The sequence below is a fragment of the Bombina bombina genome, chromosome 6, assembly GCF_027579735.1.
Source record: "Bombina bombina isolate aBomBom1 chromosome 6, aBomBom1.pri, whole genome shotgun sequence".
NCBI classification, from domain to species: Eukaryota; Metazoa; Chordata; class Amphibia; order Anura; family Bombinatoridae; genus Bombina; species Bombina bombina.
In genome coordinates, this window is record NC_069504.1 from 1,138,727,478 (window position 1) to 1,138,744,843 (window position 17,366).

At 38.9% G+C, this 17,366-nt stretch overlaps 1 protein-coding gene across 2 annotated transcripts in view; it reads left to right on the forward strand.

Moving 5' to 3' along the window:
• ABCC9 (ATP binding cassette subfamily C member 9) overlaps positions 1–17,366 on the forward strand; it is a gene marked incomplete in the record, with an annotated part of 749,052 nt that overhangs the window by 181,441 nt on the left and 550,245 nt on the right.

Genomic DNA, 17,366 nt, shown 5'->3' on the forward strand with positions numbered 1-17,366 from the left:
ATACAATAGATATGGTTACTCGTGATAAAATTTGAGCACAGAATAATAAACGTTATATAGTAATATCTAAACCTTTAGCATTATGTAGATCGGAGGCAGACATATATGATATTGCCATTTCGGACCATGCAGTAATTTCCTTTACAATCTTGGCCACTGCCCCTCCCAAGAATCAAAATACCTCGTTCTTTTTTCCTCGCTTTCTGACGGATAACCCCAGGTTTATAAATTGGTTAAAGCAGAAATGGAAGGATTACGTGACTATCAATATAAGGCAATTCAGCAAGCCGGAGGTTTTCTGGGAGGCGGCGAAAGCTGTATTAAGGGGGGAAATTAAATTATACTTGAGTACCTGGAAGAAGAAAGCTCTGGCTCAAGAACCTCAATTATCCGCACATGTAAGGAATGCACTTAGGAAGTTCTATATCGATAAGACTAAGGATAATTGGGACAGGTATTGCAAATCTAAACGGGAAAGAGATATTTACTTGAAACAAAGATCTCAAGAAGAAGAATTAAAAATCAATTATCAATTCAGGGGACATTACGGGAATTCGGCTAAATTTCTGGCTAAGGTAGTTAAGGTGAGGAATAGTAAGAATCTTATTTCCTCGATTAAGTATGAGAATCAAAAACATACTAATGCAGATGATATTACTCAAGTATTTTTTAAGGTGTTTCAACGTCTATATTCAGATTCAGAGATTAACATAGAAATGTACAGATATGTGTGCAAGGAGATTTGCAACACACAAAAAGAAAGACTGCAGGTTACTGGATTGTGTAATAACTGTACCCACTGTAGGTAAGGGTCAGACACATAAAGAATAAGTAAATATAAGAATCAAAATCATCCAATCATACTCATTTGTACTAAATAACTTTATTAGTGAAAAAATATTGAAAGTCCGACTGGACTCATACACATGCACACACACACATACAATTAAAACTAGCTGGAACTCAGATAATATTATTGGTATATCAAATAGCACTCACGCATTCAAATTATAGTAACTAACAGGGAATCTTAACTATTTATAGTGTTACAATATTGAACCCTGTTAGTGTATAATAGATTATAGACAGCAAGAAAAAAAATAATTGCTGTATTAGTTAGTCCTCCTTAAAGGCAAGTCTACACTAAGTTAGATAGGCAAAAACACTATATAATCTGAGGTGCTGGGTATTAGTGCACGAATTAGCCAACCCAAGCACGGTCTTAAATATCTGCGTGTTTGAGTCCTAAACTGAGTGAGAGTTGCACTATAATTATTGGATACTATTGCTAATAATAGTTAAAGTGGTCAGTATATAGGCCCCATAGATATAAAGTATAAGCCTTGATTTAAGAGACAAAATATGGTGAGTGCCTCTTATTAAACCACAGTATAGCTGTTTGCTGTGTGTGACCTGATATTCAGGGTGAGTATATTGGAATAAATTAGCATAAACCGATATTGTTTGCTACAAACTAACAAGCCTTGTCGCAATTTAAACACATCCAATAGTAGTGCTTAATCAGCTAGTTTGAATGCTGTGCAGTTAGCCTGCTTAATAACGTAAGTTTATAAATTTATTAAATAAATTAGCATAAGCCGATATTGTTTGCTACAAACTAACAAGCGTTTCCGCAATTTTAACACATCACATAGTAGTGCTTTATCAGCTAGTTTGAGTGCTGTGCAGTTAGTCTGCTTAATACCGTAAGTTTATGAGTTTTAGAAATCTGACCCCTATTATCGTCAGGAGAATTACCACAGAAATACTTAGAAATTTCCCATTACAAACAGCCACCAAGTTAAATCGTCTACAATCAACATAAATGAGGACTAAGCTACCAAAAGGTCTCTTCTATAGCGGAGACCTGATTACTTTTAACTGTCTATAGATATTATGGTTGTATCAAGAGTGCTATGACTGAGTCAGCAAATTAAAAATTAGGGGTTCAATAACCCCGTGTTCGTGCCCCTGACGCGCGTTTCACATTACGCTTCCTCAGAGGGGTACGCGCCGGCCGGACAGAGCGGGTTATGTTGGAGTCAAAAACCCACCTATGTGTTTTGATTGGTTCACCAGAATAACGCTATGTGACTTCTCATTGGTCAATCCTTGCAGTGTGACACATGGAAGTTCAAAACAGCGCATTTGCTTGGAGAGCTGATAAGTTATCATTTACGAGCTGAATTTATCAGAAAATTATTTAAAAGGGCAAGAGTTAATGTATCTATCAGATACATAGTCACGCATCAAGAACGAGATATAAAATGTTAAGTGCACTTTATTCATTACATCGATATGTATTACTTGTGAATGATGTCTCTGTGGGTGATCCATTATATTAGTAGAATGCTGCTGGTCGTTACCTAGATATAGTATCTAAGTCATCTATATCAAATTGGTTTTACATTATACCCTAGATAAATCTATGAAACTTTATTTATATCGATACTAGGATAGACAACCAATAAGAATTCTAACAAAATAAGATATTGGATATCACTCATTAGTAGTCCAATATTTCAAACAACATATCACTGTTCTATGGTCACACTGAGAGTTCACAGTTTGAGAGAATTTTCAATACAGTGCCGTATTTTAAATACTATACATAATAGATGTACTCAGATTGAATGTTCATCAAATATACAGGATAAATAAATCCACAAAAAAATAAATAAGATAAAAAGGGCTAGATAGTGTAAGTGTAATACAGTGTTGTGAGGAGATGTGAACAAAAGACACACATAAATAATAAAAAGATGTGATGCTCACAGAAAGTGTGAGAGAAGAGGGGAGTGTGCGTGGGCGTATGAATTCCACACAAAGTATATTGAATCATGTGTTCCAATAATATGTAGAAGTGAAAAGTCTTTCTACACTGTGTACGGTAGAAAAAATTAATTAATAATTGTGTATAAAGTTAATGGGTGAGGTAACTAATTAGCTGAAAAGTGATATTATATGTATAAACAATTTATACCAAAGTGTAGTAACATATATTGAACGCTCATAAGGATTAGTGAAGAGCTAATGTGTACATGGACTGTGTTTTTATTAACTTAATATTAAAGTGGTGTATGAAGGGAGGATTTTTTAGAAATAGAATTGTTGGGCCAGTGTTAAGGTACCTAGTATTTCTGAGGAAGAGTTGTCAGTTCTTAATAGTCCTATTTCGGAGGAAGAAGTCTTAGAAGCCATTCAGGTAGCTAAAATCAATAAATCACCTGGTCCAGACTTCATCCCGGTGGAATTCTATAAAATTCTGAAGGAAGAAATCAAATTAACATTAATCAACTTGTTTAACTTCTATTTCTCTTCTAGCAACTCAATATCAAATTATTTCTCGGTGGCCCGTATTTCTCTAATTTTGAAGAAAGGTAAGGACCCGGAGGATCCTGGGTCTTATAGACCCATTTCTGTTCTAAATGCAGACTATAAATTATTGACCGCCATTGTTGCATCCAGAGTGGCCAAATTACTGGATGGAGTTATCCATCCAGACCAAACTGGATTTATGAAGGATAGAAATTCTCTTAAGAATATTCGCAAAGTAACCTCTTTTTTGGACTTTGCTTGGAACTTAGACCCCAAGAGTAATGTCTTTAAGAAGATCAGCTCTGCAGCAATTCTCACGGTTGATGCGGCCTTTGATGCAGTGAACTGGAATTATTTATTTTCAGCATTAGAACGATTTGGATTCAAGAATCAGTTTTTGGAATTTATCAAGAACTTATATAAAAACCCCATTTCATTTCTCTGCATCAATGGCCACTCTTCTCCATATATTTCACTTAAAAGGGGGACTCGGCAAGGATGCCCCCTTTCTCCGCTGCTCTTCAACCTGGCATTAGAACCATTTGCCATTTTACTAAGGGATTACTTACCCGTAATTTCCTTGGGTTCTTCTAACTTAAAAACTCTTCTCTATGCAGATGACCTTTTGATTTTTTTGGACAATGCAAAAGATACTATCCCCTTAGTGTTGCAATTATTTAAAACCTTTTCTTCTTTCTCGGGGTACAAAATTAATTATGACAAGAGTGAACTCCTTTGGTTACATAGGAATGGCTCTAAATGGGTAGATCACCCCTTTAAAGTGGTGGAGTCTTTCCGGTATTTTGGTATCATCTTGCATAGAAACCCTGCAAAATGGTATGAATTAAATTTTCGCCCGATTTTGTTGAAAATTAAAAATGATCTTCAAAATTGGTCTTCTCTCCCAATTTCCTTATCAGCAAGAGTTAATTTAATTAAAATGATTATTCTTCCAAAGATTTTATATCTCTTACAAAATCTCCCGTTATTATTGACTAATAGAGATATCCATGACTTACAGTCTTGGCAATCCAAATTTATTTGGGGCAATAAAAAACCAAGGATTAGCCTGAGTAGACTGACACAAAAGCGGTCACATGCAGGTTTAGTCTTGCCAGATTTTAGATTATATAACTGGGCATGTTTAGCCAAGTTAGCTTTCGACTGGATTACGGAGTCAAATAAGTTTGTTGCGCTGGAGTTAGAATCATTTCTGATTTCTCCTTTTGCATTAAAAGCTATCCTTCACTGTTCTTTGAAAAGTTTGCCGTTAAATGTTTGTAAATTGATCTCCTTTAAAAATGTCATTGTGGCATGGCATAAAATCTGTCGGGTTTTAAAAATCTCACCAGTATTTTCTGAGTTTCTCCCGATAGTAGGTAATACTGAATTTATGCCTGGTATTAATCAGCAAGCTTTTAGGCTTTGGGCAGAAACAGGATTGGTCTATATCCATCAGTTATTTGACTCTAATCAATTGCTTACATCAGAGTTACTGTTTCGGAAATTCGATTTACCTAGTTCAAATTTGTATGCTTATTTTCAGCTACGACATTATATATTTAATCAGAGGTGGGACACAGTAGTATTCCTTGACTGGATAGACATTAAGAGTATAATTTGCCAGTTCTCGCTAGGTCTTTCTTCAATATCTTTGATCTATGACATTCTCTTGGCTAAACAGGGGGAATTATGTATAGATAAATTATATAATTTTTGGAAAAGGTATTTCCCGCAATTAGAGGAGAACAGAATTGAGCAAAGTTTTTTGGAACTAGAAAAGTTACAGATTTCTGCTTCATGGAAAGAAGCCCATTTTAAATTAATTAACAACTATTACCTCGCCCCTGATAAAATGGTCAGATTTTACCCGACTCAAGCTTTTTGTTATCCGCGCTGCTCCCTTGATAAGGCTGACTTTTTTCATATGTTCTGGTCGTGTCCTAAAGTACAACAGTTTTGGCAAAAGATCAGGTTTTGGTATGGCAAGTTGTACAAAGATTTAAGCCTGTTCTCGGCTGAGGAGATATTTCTTTTATCGAACCCGGAGCTCCGACCGAATTGTCCGGTAAAGATATTCAATACAATAATTTTGACAGCAAGACAGTTAATAGCTAAAGGTTGGAGGAGTCACGCAGCTCCGAGTTTTTCTTCCTTCCTTAAAGATATTCAATTTCAGATTTTATTCGAATCTTTCCACACTAAATTTTTAGTGGATAGTAGGGTAGGAATTTTCCTCCGGGATTGGCTACCGTTAATTAGGTCTTACCCTCTTCCTATTCAAAGACTCATTTTATTGCCTTTCTTAAATTCTATACCCTTCCTAGAATTGGTAATACTTGAGCTATTCCCTCCAGCTTGGGTAACTGGTTATCGTGAAATAATTATGTGAGACGCGGGATGGGGGTTATGAATATTTTGTGGTAATTCCTACATGCGTACAGGTGTATATGTCCTATGGGGGAAGGAGGATCGGACGATAAAATAACAATAGAGGGAGGGAGGGAGGAGGGAGAGGGGAGGAATTTAATTTTGAAGGAGAGGGGAAAGGGGAAGGACCCCCCTTTTTTTTTTTTTTCTCTTCTTTTTCTCTCGTTGTTGTGTTTTGTTTTATTGCCATAGTGGAAAAAAAAAAAACCCAACAGTGAATACACTAAGCTTTCATTTTTGGCTAAAAAATAATTATTTCAGAGTAAATTTAGCCCAAGAGTTATGCTAGGATATACAAGTAGTTTTATTTTGCTCGACGTAGATGGATATATGCTTGATATACTACGTTTATTATATGGGCATTTTTTTCGTTCTGCATTTGTTTTTGTTTTTTTCCTTTCTTGTTCTGTATGGCCATTTTGTTTATTCTGCAATGCTGTATACTCTGTTGGATTAATAAAATATTATAAAAAAATAAATAAATAAACGTTATATAGTTTTTTTTGCTGTATTGTTCACAGCACAATTGGATAAATATTCTTAATGGAGTTCTACTTCATATATATATATATATATATATATATATATATATATATATATATTTATATATATATATATATATATATATATATATATATATATATATATATATATATATATATATAGATGAGTGAAGAGATGTCTCCTTACCGGATATTACCCCAATTGTATGAGGTAAGGTATGATCATGTAAGGAGTATTTGGTGTCCTGTCTTAGGTAACTGCTGATAGTGATGTCTCAGACGTATGGGTCCGGGAAGAGGAAATGTTTCCCCCTCTGAGGTTCCTTCTCTGTGACTGTGTGTATGGTCTGGAGTCTAACGGCTAGATTTAGAGTTTTGTCGGTAACGACCCGCGTAGCTAACGCTGGCTTTTTTCTGGCCGCACCTTTTAAATAGCTTTGGTATTGAGAGTTCACAGAAAGGCTGCGTTAGGCTCCAAAAAGGGAGCGTACAGGCATATTTAACGCCACTGCAACTCTCGATACCAGAGTTGCTTACGGACGCGGCCAGCTTCAAAAACGTGCTTGTGCACGATTCCCCCATAGAAAACAATGGGGCTGTTTGAGCTGAAAAAAAACCTAACACCTGCAAAAAAGCCGCGTTCAGCTCCTAACGCAGCCCCATTGTTTCCTATGGGGAAACACTTCCTACGTCTGCACCTAACACTCTAACATGTACCCCGAGTCTAAACACCCCTAACCTTACACTTATTAACTCCTAATCTGCCGCCCCCGCTATCGCTGACCCCTGCATATTATTTTTAACCCCTAATCTGCCGCTCCGTACACCCCCGCCACCTACATTATCCCTATGTACCCCTAATCTGCTGCCCTAACATCGACGACCCCTATATTATATTTATTAACCCTTAATCTGCCGCCCACAACGTCGCCTCCACCTAACTACACTTATTAACCCCTAATCTACCGACCGGACCTGAGCGCTACTATAATAAATGTATTAACCCCTAATCCGCCTCACTCCCGCCTCAATAACCCTATAATAAATAGTATTAACCCCTAATCTGCCCTCCCTAACATCGCCGACACCTAACTTCAAACATTAACCCCTAATCTGCCGACTGGAGCTCACCGCTATTCTAATAAATGTATTAACCCCTAAAGCTAAGTCTAACCCTAACACTTACACCCCCCTAAGTTAAATATAATTTAAATCTAACGAAATAAATTAACTCTTATTAAATAAATTAATCCTATTTAAAGCTAAATACTTACCTGTAAAATAAACCCTAATATAGCTACAATATAAATTATAATTATATTATAGCTATTTTAGGATTAATATTTATTTTACAGGTAATTTTGTAATTATTTTAACCAGGTACAATAGCTATTAAATAGTTAAGAACTATTTAATAGCTAAAATAGTTAAAATAATTACAAAATTACCTGTAAAATAAATCCTAACCTAAGTTACAATTAAACCTAACACTACACTATCAATAAATAAATTAAATTAAATACCTACAATTATCTACAATTAAACCTAACACTACACTATCAATAAATAAATTAAATACAATTCCTACAAATAAATACTATTAAATAAACTAACTAAAGTACAAAAAATAAAAAAGAACTAAGTTACAAAAAATAAAAAAATATTTACAAACATTAGAAAAAAATTACAACAATTTTAAACTAATTACACCTATTCTAAGCCCCCTAATAAAATAACAAAGACCCCCAAAATAAAAAAATGCCCTACCCTATTCTAAATTACAAAAGTTCAAAGCTCTTTTACCTTACCAGCCCTGAACAGGGCCCTTTGCGGGGCATGCCCCAAAGAATTCAGCTCTTTTGCCTGTAAAAAAAAACATACAATACCCCCCCCCCAACATTACAACCCACCACCCACATACCCCTAATCTAACCCAAACCCCCCTTAAATAAACCTAATACTAAGCCCCTGAAGATCTTCCTACCTTGTCTTCACCATGCCATGTATCACCGATCGTTCCAGGCTCCGAAATCTTCATCCAAGCCCAAGCGGGGGCTAGACATCCATCATCCGATGGCTGAAGAAGTCCAGAAGAGGGTCCAAAGTCTTCATCCTATCCGGGAAGAAGAGTAGATCCGGACCGGCAACCATCTTCTTCCAAGCGGCATCTTCTATCTTCATCCGATGAGGACCGGCTCCATCTTGAAGACCTCCATCGCGGATCCATCCTTCTTCTCCGACGACTTCCCGACGAATGACGGTTCCTTTAAGGGACGTCATCCAAGATGGCGTCCCTCGAATTCCGATTGGCTGATAGGATTCTATCAGCCAATCGGAATTAAGGTAGGAAAATTCTGATTGGCTGATGGAATCAGCCAATCAGAATCAAGTTCAATCCGATTGGCTGATTCAATCAGCCAATCAGATTGAGCTCACATTCTATTGGCTGATCGGAACAGCCAATCAGAATTTTCCTACCTTAATTCCGATTGGCTGATAGAATCCTATCAGCCAATCGGAATTCGAGGGATGCCATCTTGGATGACGTCCCTTAAAGGAACCGTCATTCATCGGGAAGTCGTCGGAGAAGAAGGATGGATCCGCGATGGAGGTCTTCAAGATGGAGCCGGTCTTCATCGGATGAAGATAGAAGATGCCGCTTGGAAGAAGATGGTTGCCGGGCCGGATCTACTCTTCTTCCCGGATAGGATGAAGATTTTGGACCCTCTTCTGGACTTCTTCAGCCGTCGGATGATGGATGTCTAGCCCCCACTTGGGTTGGATGAAGATATCGGATCCAGGACGGATCGGTGTAATACCCGGTGAGGTGAAGACAAGGTAGGAAGATCTTCAGGGGCTTAGTGTTAGGTTTATTTAAGGGGGGGTTGGGTTAGATTAGGGGTATGTGGGTGGTGGGTTGTAATGTTGGGGGGGTATTGTATGTGTTTTTTTACAGGCAAAAGAGCTGAATTTCTTGGGGCATGCCCCGCAAAGGGCCCTGTTCAGGGCTGGTAAGGTAAAAGAGCTTTGAACTTTTGTAATTTAGAATAGGGTAGGGCATTTTTTTATTTTGGGGGGCTTTGTTATTTTATTAGGGGGCTTAGAGTAGGTGTAATTAGTTTAAAATTGTTGTAATATTTTTCTAATGTTTGTAAATATTATTTTGTAACTTAGTTCTTTTTTATTTTTTGTACTTTAGTTAGTTTATTTAATTGTATTTATTTGTAGATATTGTATTTAATTCATTTATTGATAGTGTAGTGTTAGGTTTAATTGTAACTTAGGTTAGGATTTATTTTACAGGTAAATTTGTAATAATTTTAACTATTTTAGCTATTAAATAGTTCTTAACTATTTAATAGCTATTGTACCTGGTTAAAATAAATACAAAGTTACCTGTAAAATAAATATAAATCCTAAAATAGCTATAATATAATTATAATTTATATTGTAGCTATATTAGGGTTTATTTTACAGGTAAGTATTTAGCTTTAAATAGGAATAATTTATTTAATGAGTTAATTTATTTCGTTAGATTTAAATTATATTTAATTTAGGGGGGTGTTAGGGTTAGGGTTAGACTTAGCTTTAGGGGTTAATCCATTTATTACAGTAGCGGCGAGATTCGGTCGGCAGATTAGGGGTTAATAATTGAAGTTAGGTGTCGGCGATGTTAGGGAGGGCAGATTAGGGGTTAATACTATTTATTATAGGGTTATTGAGGCGGGAGTGAGGCGGATTAGGGGTTAATAACTTTATTATAGTAGCGGTGCGGTCCGCTCGGCAGATTAGGGGTTAAAAAGTGTAGGCAGGTGGAGGCGACGTTGAGGGGGGCAGATTAGGGGTTAATAAATATAATATAGGGGTCGGCGGTGTTAGGGGCAGCAGATTAGGGGTACATAAGTATAACGTAGGTGGCGGTCGGCAGATTAGGGGTTAATTATTGTAGGTAGCTGGCGGCGACGTTGTGGGGGGCAGGTTAGGGGTTAATAAATATAATATAGGGGTCGGCGGTGTTAGGGGCAGCAGATTAGGGGTACATAAGTATAACGTAGGTGGCGGTCGGCAGATTAGGGGTTAAAAAAATTTAATCGAGTGGCGGCGATGTGGGGGGACCTCGGTTTAGGGGTACATAGGTAGTTTATGGGTGTTAGTGTACTTTAGAGCACAGTAGTTAAGAGCTTTATGAACCGTTGTTAGCCCAGAAAGCTCTTAACTACTGACTTTTTTCTGCGGCTGGAGTTTTGTCGTTAGATTTCTAACGCTCATTTCAGCCACGACTCTAAATACCGGAGTTAGAAAGATCCCATTGAAAAGATAGGACACGCAATTTACGTAAGGGGATCTGCGGTATGGAAAAGTCGCGGCTGAAAAGTGAGCGTTAGACCCTTTCCTGACTGACTCCAAATACCGGCGGTAGCCTTAAACCAGCGTTAGGAGCCTCTAACGCTGGTTTTCACGGCTACCGCCAAACTCTAAATCTAGGCCTAAGTGACTCCCAGGAGTATGGTACTTCAAAAGGAATCCCTCAGGTTCTCAGTTTCTCAGATGGATATAGGAAGAAAGAAAACGAGAACACATAGCGTAATACTGTATAAAAAATCAATTTTCTTCTAGACAGTTGTGGTAAGATATACACTCACATGTGTAGCCCTCAATCCATGGTGAGGTAAGATTATAACATATCAAGGATGTGTACACATTTGGTCAGTAAATACCCTGGTTAGGATGGTAGAAAAACACTGGAGTTGTATAGTTGTTTTATGCTGCTTAAATCCTGAATATAAAACACTTATCCAGCAATGGGGGTGCCCAGGTGGTGAGTATATATTATAAAATAGATTCTGTTTGTATGTTAGAAGCACAGGTGCCGGAGAGACAAATTAGCTCGCTTGCAAAGAAACCTGCTCAGTATGTTACTGATTCAGGTAATTATGAGCTTTGCCTTTTAGATAAACAGTCAGAAACATTCGTGGTAATGAGCATAAGTGTTATATAAGCTTAATCTTAATGCTAGCTAAGCAAATAGTCACTCTGCAAATGGATAAATATTGGTAGTGGTGGGCGTTGAAGCCCTATGAGCTTAACATTAAAGCAAACTCTCACAGATAGTCACTCAGGAAAATGCATAAACAATGCAGATTATAGGTTAAGCAATAGAAAAGTTAGCGTAACGCTGTTGGTCCAAAAAGCCGCTCACAACAGAGTGAGTGAAGACTGCACTGTCACACTTTCAAATAGGTTAATTTCCTCTTCCCGGACCCATACGTCTGAGACATCACTATCAGCAGTTACCTAAGACAGGACACCAAACACTCCTTACATGATCATACCTTACCTCATACGATTGGGGTAATATCTGGTAAGGAGACATCTGTTCACTCATCTACATACATATATATATTGTGTAAACCTCTTTAATAGACAACAGTTTAATTAAAACCCCAACAGGTCTGTGATTTTGCTATAGAGGTTTCTATCGCTGTACTCATTAATTTGCAACATAGTAAAGGGTTTATTCTAGCTCTGTATACAGTAGATAACATTTAAGTCATGATTCAGCTTGTCACCTCACATGGACCGGTCCTAAAACCATTCAAATTTTAACTTTTAGGTTTTTTGCACTTGCACTTTTGATCTTTTTATATGTAACCATGATACTAGTGTACTCCAGTATGATCTGGACACTGTGCAATTAATGAGCCTGAACTCGACACATGTATGAATAAACAAAACATTGCTTCAAATCCAAGATGTGTTGACTATTCAATTTAAAGGGACAGTCAAGTCCAAAAACTCCAAGATGATTTAAATAGGGAATGCAATTTTAAACAACTTTCCAATTTACTTTTATCACCAATTTTGCTTTGTTCTCTTAGTATTCTTAGTTGAAATCTAATTCTAGGAGGTTCATATGCTAATTTCTTAGACATTGAAGACTGCCACTAATCTGAATGCATTTTGACCACTAGAGGGCATTAGTTCACGTGTTTCATATAGATAACATTGAGCTCACGTGAAGTTACCCTGGAGTGAGCACTGATTGGCTAAAAAGCAAGTCTGTCAAAAGAACTGAAATAAGGGGGCAGTTTGCAGAGGCTTAGATACAAGGTAATCACAGAGGTAAAAAGTGCATTCATATAACTGTGTTGGTTATGCAAAACTGGGGAATGGGTAATAAAGGGATTATCTATCGTTTTAAACAAAAAAAAATTCTGGTATTGACTGTCCCTTTAAAAGAGTGCTGAATTCCCAGTCTTTTATATGTGACTTTTATTCTAAAGCACCTTAATCTTCTTTATTGTACATTATATATATATATATATATATATATATATATATATATATATATATATATGCTGCCATATTGGTGCCTAGGTCACACTGCAGGTATCTGAAAGAGAGTTACTGCACATTATACACTAACTACATCTCATGCACCTCCTGCTAATCATAGTGCTGAAATATTGTTACCTAGGTTACACTGCAGATATGTGAAGGAGAGTTACTGCACATGATACACTAAATACATCTCATGCACCTCCTGCTAATCATGGTGCTGACCTATTGGTACCTAGGTTTCACTGCAGGTATGTGAAAGAGAGTTACTGAACACTATACACTAAATGCATCTCATGCACCTCCTGCTAATCATGGTGGGGGTCTTTTCCAAGGGCCATAATCAGTGGGCAGGAGGCTAGCCCACAGCCCCCTCCAGAAGCCCCAGTGATGGTAGGGTTTGTCACATTCCTCCCCCCCCCCCACCAAAAGGAGAATAACCAGGTCCCATACCATCAACTGGTTTGGACCTGTTTTAGTCGGACAGAAAAACCCCACAACACAATCCCGCCACTGGGGAGCTGAGCCGACTGCCCTGTCTCCCGGAAAAATACACTGCTGCTGGGAAGCTGAGCTGACTACCCAGTCTCCCGGATGCACGTACCAGGGCTGGAGCGCTGGGCTGATAACCAGAGCTTCTTGAGGCTCACCAGACGGTGGAAAGATACATCCCTGGTGTGGTCTTGGCACTAAAGCTGAGGAAGTGAGCTGCCCGCTCCATCTCTCAGAAACACAAATTGTGGCTGTGGCTGGAAAATGGGGTCTGCCGCTCCCGGATCCTCATACTGCAGGTGAGGAGACGCTTCTCTGGTAGTGGCTTCCAGGTTCCCGGACTTCTGCTGCTGCTGCTGCTGCTGGGGAGATGAGCTGGTTGCTCCATCTACTGTACCCCCTTCCAGTTGCTGGGCAGAAACATCACCAATACTGTTTCCCAGGCTCCTGGGCTCTTGCTAGGGAGGGAGGATGGCTTTCTCCACTCCCGGATCCTTGTATTCCTGCCGGATAGATGAGCCAACTGCTGCATCTCCTGGATCCACTTCCTATTGCTGGGGATCATAGGTGGCTGCTTTTACCCCCGAATCCTCATATCACCGCTGGGGAGCGGGAACGGCTTCCTACGCTCCTGTAGGAGACATCTCTCTGGGACTGTCTCCCTGGTTCCTGGACTCTTGGTGCCCCTTTGGGGGTGAAATGACTTCTCCATCCCCCGGACCCCCCACCAGCTGTGGGTCAGATGTATCCCTCCATCCCATCTCACCCTGTGCAGAAACATTTTTGTCTAGATGGACAAGTATTTTGCTGCATGCGTCACAGCAGCTCTTCTTCCATAGCTGCAGGTAGAGGGGGGTTGAGCACACTGTCACCCGGCCCTATTGCAGACACTTCAGCCAGGTCTTCAGAGATGTAAACTGTTATATCCTAATAGTTCCAGGCAACAGAAGCTTCTTGCCAGAGTTGCCGGCGGAGTCATACCACTCCAGCAAGACCTGCTCTGGCACTGACCCTCTGTGTTGTGCCTGTATCTCTCGTAACCTCCTTCCATGGCTGTAGGTGTCTGTTCCGCTCCTCTCCTGCTAGCCAGACCTCGAATTTTGTGGTGGTTTGGATGTCCCATGCTACAGGAAGCATCCCAACGCTTGCCACCAATTGTGATGGACCACTTGGTACCTCTGCCAAACGCTGCCTCCTGCTCTCCAAACCCCTCTAGCAGATAGATAGCTGACACAAGCCCTTTACTCAAAACAAGAGACAGGACTCCAGTTTAGGTAAAACCAAAAGGAATAACTCTTTATTAAACTTTGCACACACATTTTATACTTTCTCAGGGACAATCCCCCTTCATGCATAAACATTAGTTACAGAATGCTAGATAACACAATAGAGAACATCTATAATCTGTTTAACATAATCACAGAATGCTCAATCCTGCCCCTGGGCACGTAGACCCTCTCTTGACAGTAATAGGCTTAGTGGAGTCTTAGAGTCTGGGGACTGAGCTACAACAACAAGGGGGTTTGGTTAAGCACACCAAAAAACATTTTATATATTAGCACACATATTGTGGGAGTGCTGCAAAAGTGACCAAAATAATTACAAAACAACAACAAGTTTTGGCGCACATCCAAACACTTAAGTCCACATATTTATAACATATTTATATATGCTGCAAACAATATTTTTGCTTGCTATATATTTTTAAAATTGTGAAAATAAAATTGGGATCATTGTCACACAATATTATTAACATATATTTATGCTGCAAAAACCTTTGCCTGTATGCTTTTACATTTTTAAATAGAGTTGGGATCTTAGTCACACCATATGGCCATATTCTGCTAAGCCAGTCACCACTTACAAGGTGTCACAAAATAGACTGGTCCTAACACTAATCAGTTTAGCTTTGCTGGGCTGAATCATTCGATTCTAATATTCAAATACAGAATTCCAACACTGCAGTACTATGCCTCAAATCATGACTGCACAGAATGAAACTCCCTAGCTTTATATATATACCACAATCACATTGTCTGGAACACTCCTGGGCAGGGTGGTGTTCTTTAACCAAAGGGATTTGGTCAGCTCCCTATTTAAGAAATACAACAAGGGGGTTTGGTTAAGCACACTAAAAAACATTTTATATATTAGCACACATATTGTGTGAGTGCTGTCAAAGTGACCAAAATAATTACAAAACAACAACAAGTACTGGCGCACATCCAAACACTTAAAGGGACATGAAACCCAAACTTTTTCTTTCATGATTCAGAAAGAACATGTGATTTTAAACAACTTTCTAATTTGCTACTATTAAATAGATTGCTTCATTCTATTGGTATCCTTAATTGAAAAGCATATCTAGGTAGGCTAAGGAGTCGCAGTGCATTACCGGGAGTTAGCTGTTAATTGGTGGCTGCACAAAAATGCTTCTTTTCATTGGTTCGCCAGATGTCTTCAGATAGTTCCCAGTAGTGCATAACTGCTCCTTCTAAAAAGAATACCAAGAAAATGAAGCAAATTGAATAAAATAAGTAAATCGGAAAGTTGTTTAAAATCACATGCTCTATTTGAAACATGAAAAAGAAGAAAAAGGAATATGTTGGGTTTCATGTCCCTTTAAGTCCACATATTTATATATGCTGCAAACAATATTTTTGCTTGCTAAATATTCTTAAAATTGTTAAAATAATCGGGAATCATTGTCACGCAATATTATAACATATATTTATGCTGCAAAATTTTTTGCCTGTATGCTTTTACATTTTTAAAGTTGTGATCTTAGTCACACAATATGGCCATATTCTGCTAAGCCAGTCACCACTTACAAGGTGTCCCAAAATAGACTGGTCCTAACACTAATCAGTTTAGCTTTGCTGGGCTGAATCATTCAATTCTAATATTCAAATACAGAATTCCAACACTGCAGTACTATGCCTCAAAACATGACTGCACAGAATGAAACTCACTAGCTTTATATACAGTATATACACCACAATCACTATGTATATGTGTGCTAATATATAAAATGTTTTTTGGTGTGCTTAACCAAACCCCCTTGTTGTTGTATTTCTTAAATAGGGAGCTGACTAAATCCCTTTGGTTAAAGCACACCACCCTGCCCAGGTGTGTTCCATACAATGTTATTGTGGTATATGTATAAAGTTAGTAAGTTTCATTCTGTGCAGTCATGATTTGAGGCATAGTACTGCAGTGTTGGAATTCTGTATTTGAATATTAGAATTGAATAGAATAGAATAGAATAGAATAGAATATGGCCATATTGTGTGACTAAGATCCAAACTTTATTTAAAAGCATACAGGCAAAAAAAATTGCAGGATAAATATATGTTAATAATATTGCGTGACAATGATCCCAATTTTATTAAGAATATTTAGCAAACAAACCTTTTTTTTGCAGCATATATAAATGTTATAAATATGTGGACTTAAGTGTTTGGATGTGCACCAATACTTGTTGTTGTTCTGGGGACTGAGCGCCTGGCTGCTGAGCAGAGTCTAGCAGCCGTTGGTAGGTGTTTTCCAGCTTCCATTCCTGAATGGCCAAAGCCTGCAAATTGTCCTGAGCCAAGCACAATTTTGACATGCCCAGAAACAAGCATCTGTAGTCTATGGTGTCGTTTCCGAAGTCAGGGTCCACTGACATCTTTCCAGACAACAGCCCCAGGCAGCCAAAGCCTTCCATTGGGTTGTCATCCACTGTCCAGGGGCACACTTGGGCTTATACCAGCGGAGGGCTCTGTAGCTCTCGTCCAGCTGCATTCCCAGATCAGCCTCCTCAGCTCAGCGGTGCACTATTAATGCAGTTGTTTTCCCAGGAACAATGTCTGCACGTCGTACTGTGCCCAGTACCTTTCTTGGAGGGAGGGGAGAATCTTTCTCTGGCAGTGCTGTTCATGGTCTAGTGCTTCTTTCCAGAGTTGCCGGCGGACGGAGTTATACCACTCCAGCAGGACCTGCTCTGGCACTGGCCCTCTGAGTTGTGCCCGTATCTCTCACAATAGCCTTCCAAATTCCTCTTCCATGGCTGCTGGTGTCTGTTCCGCTCCTCTCCTGATAGCCAGACCTCGAATCTGGTGGTGGTTTGGATGTCCCATGCTGCAGGAAGCATCCCACCTTTTACCACCAATTGTGATGGACCGCCTGGTACCTCTGCCAAACGCTGCCTCCTGCTCTCCAAACCCCTCCAGCAGATATATAGCTGACACCAGCCCTTTACCTGAAACAAGAGACAGGACTCCAGTTCAAGTAAAACCAAAA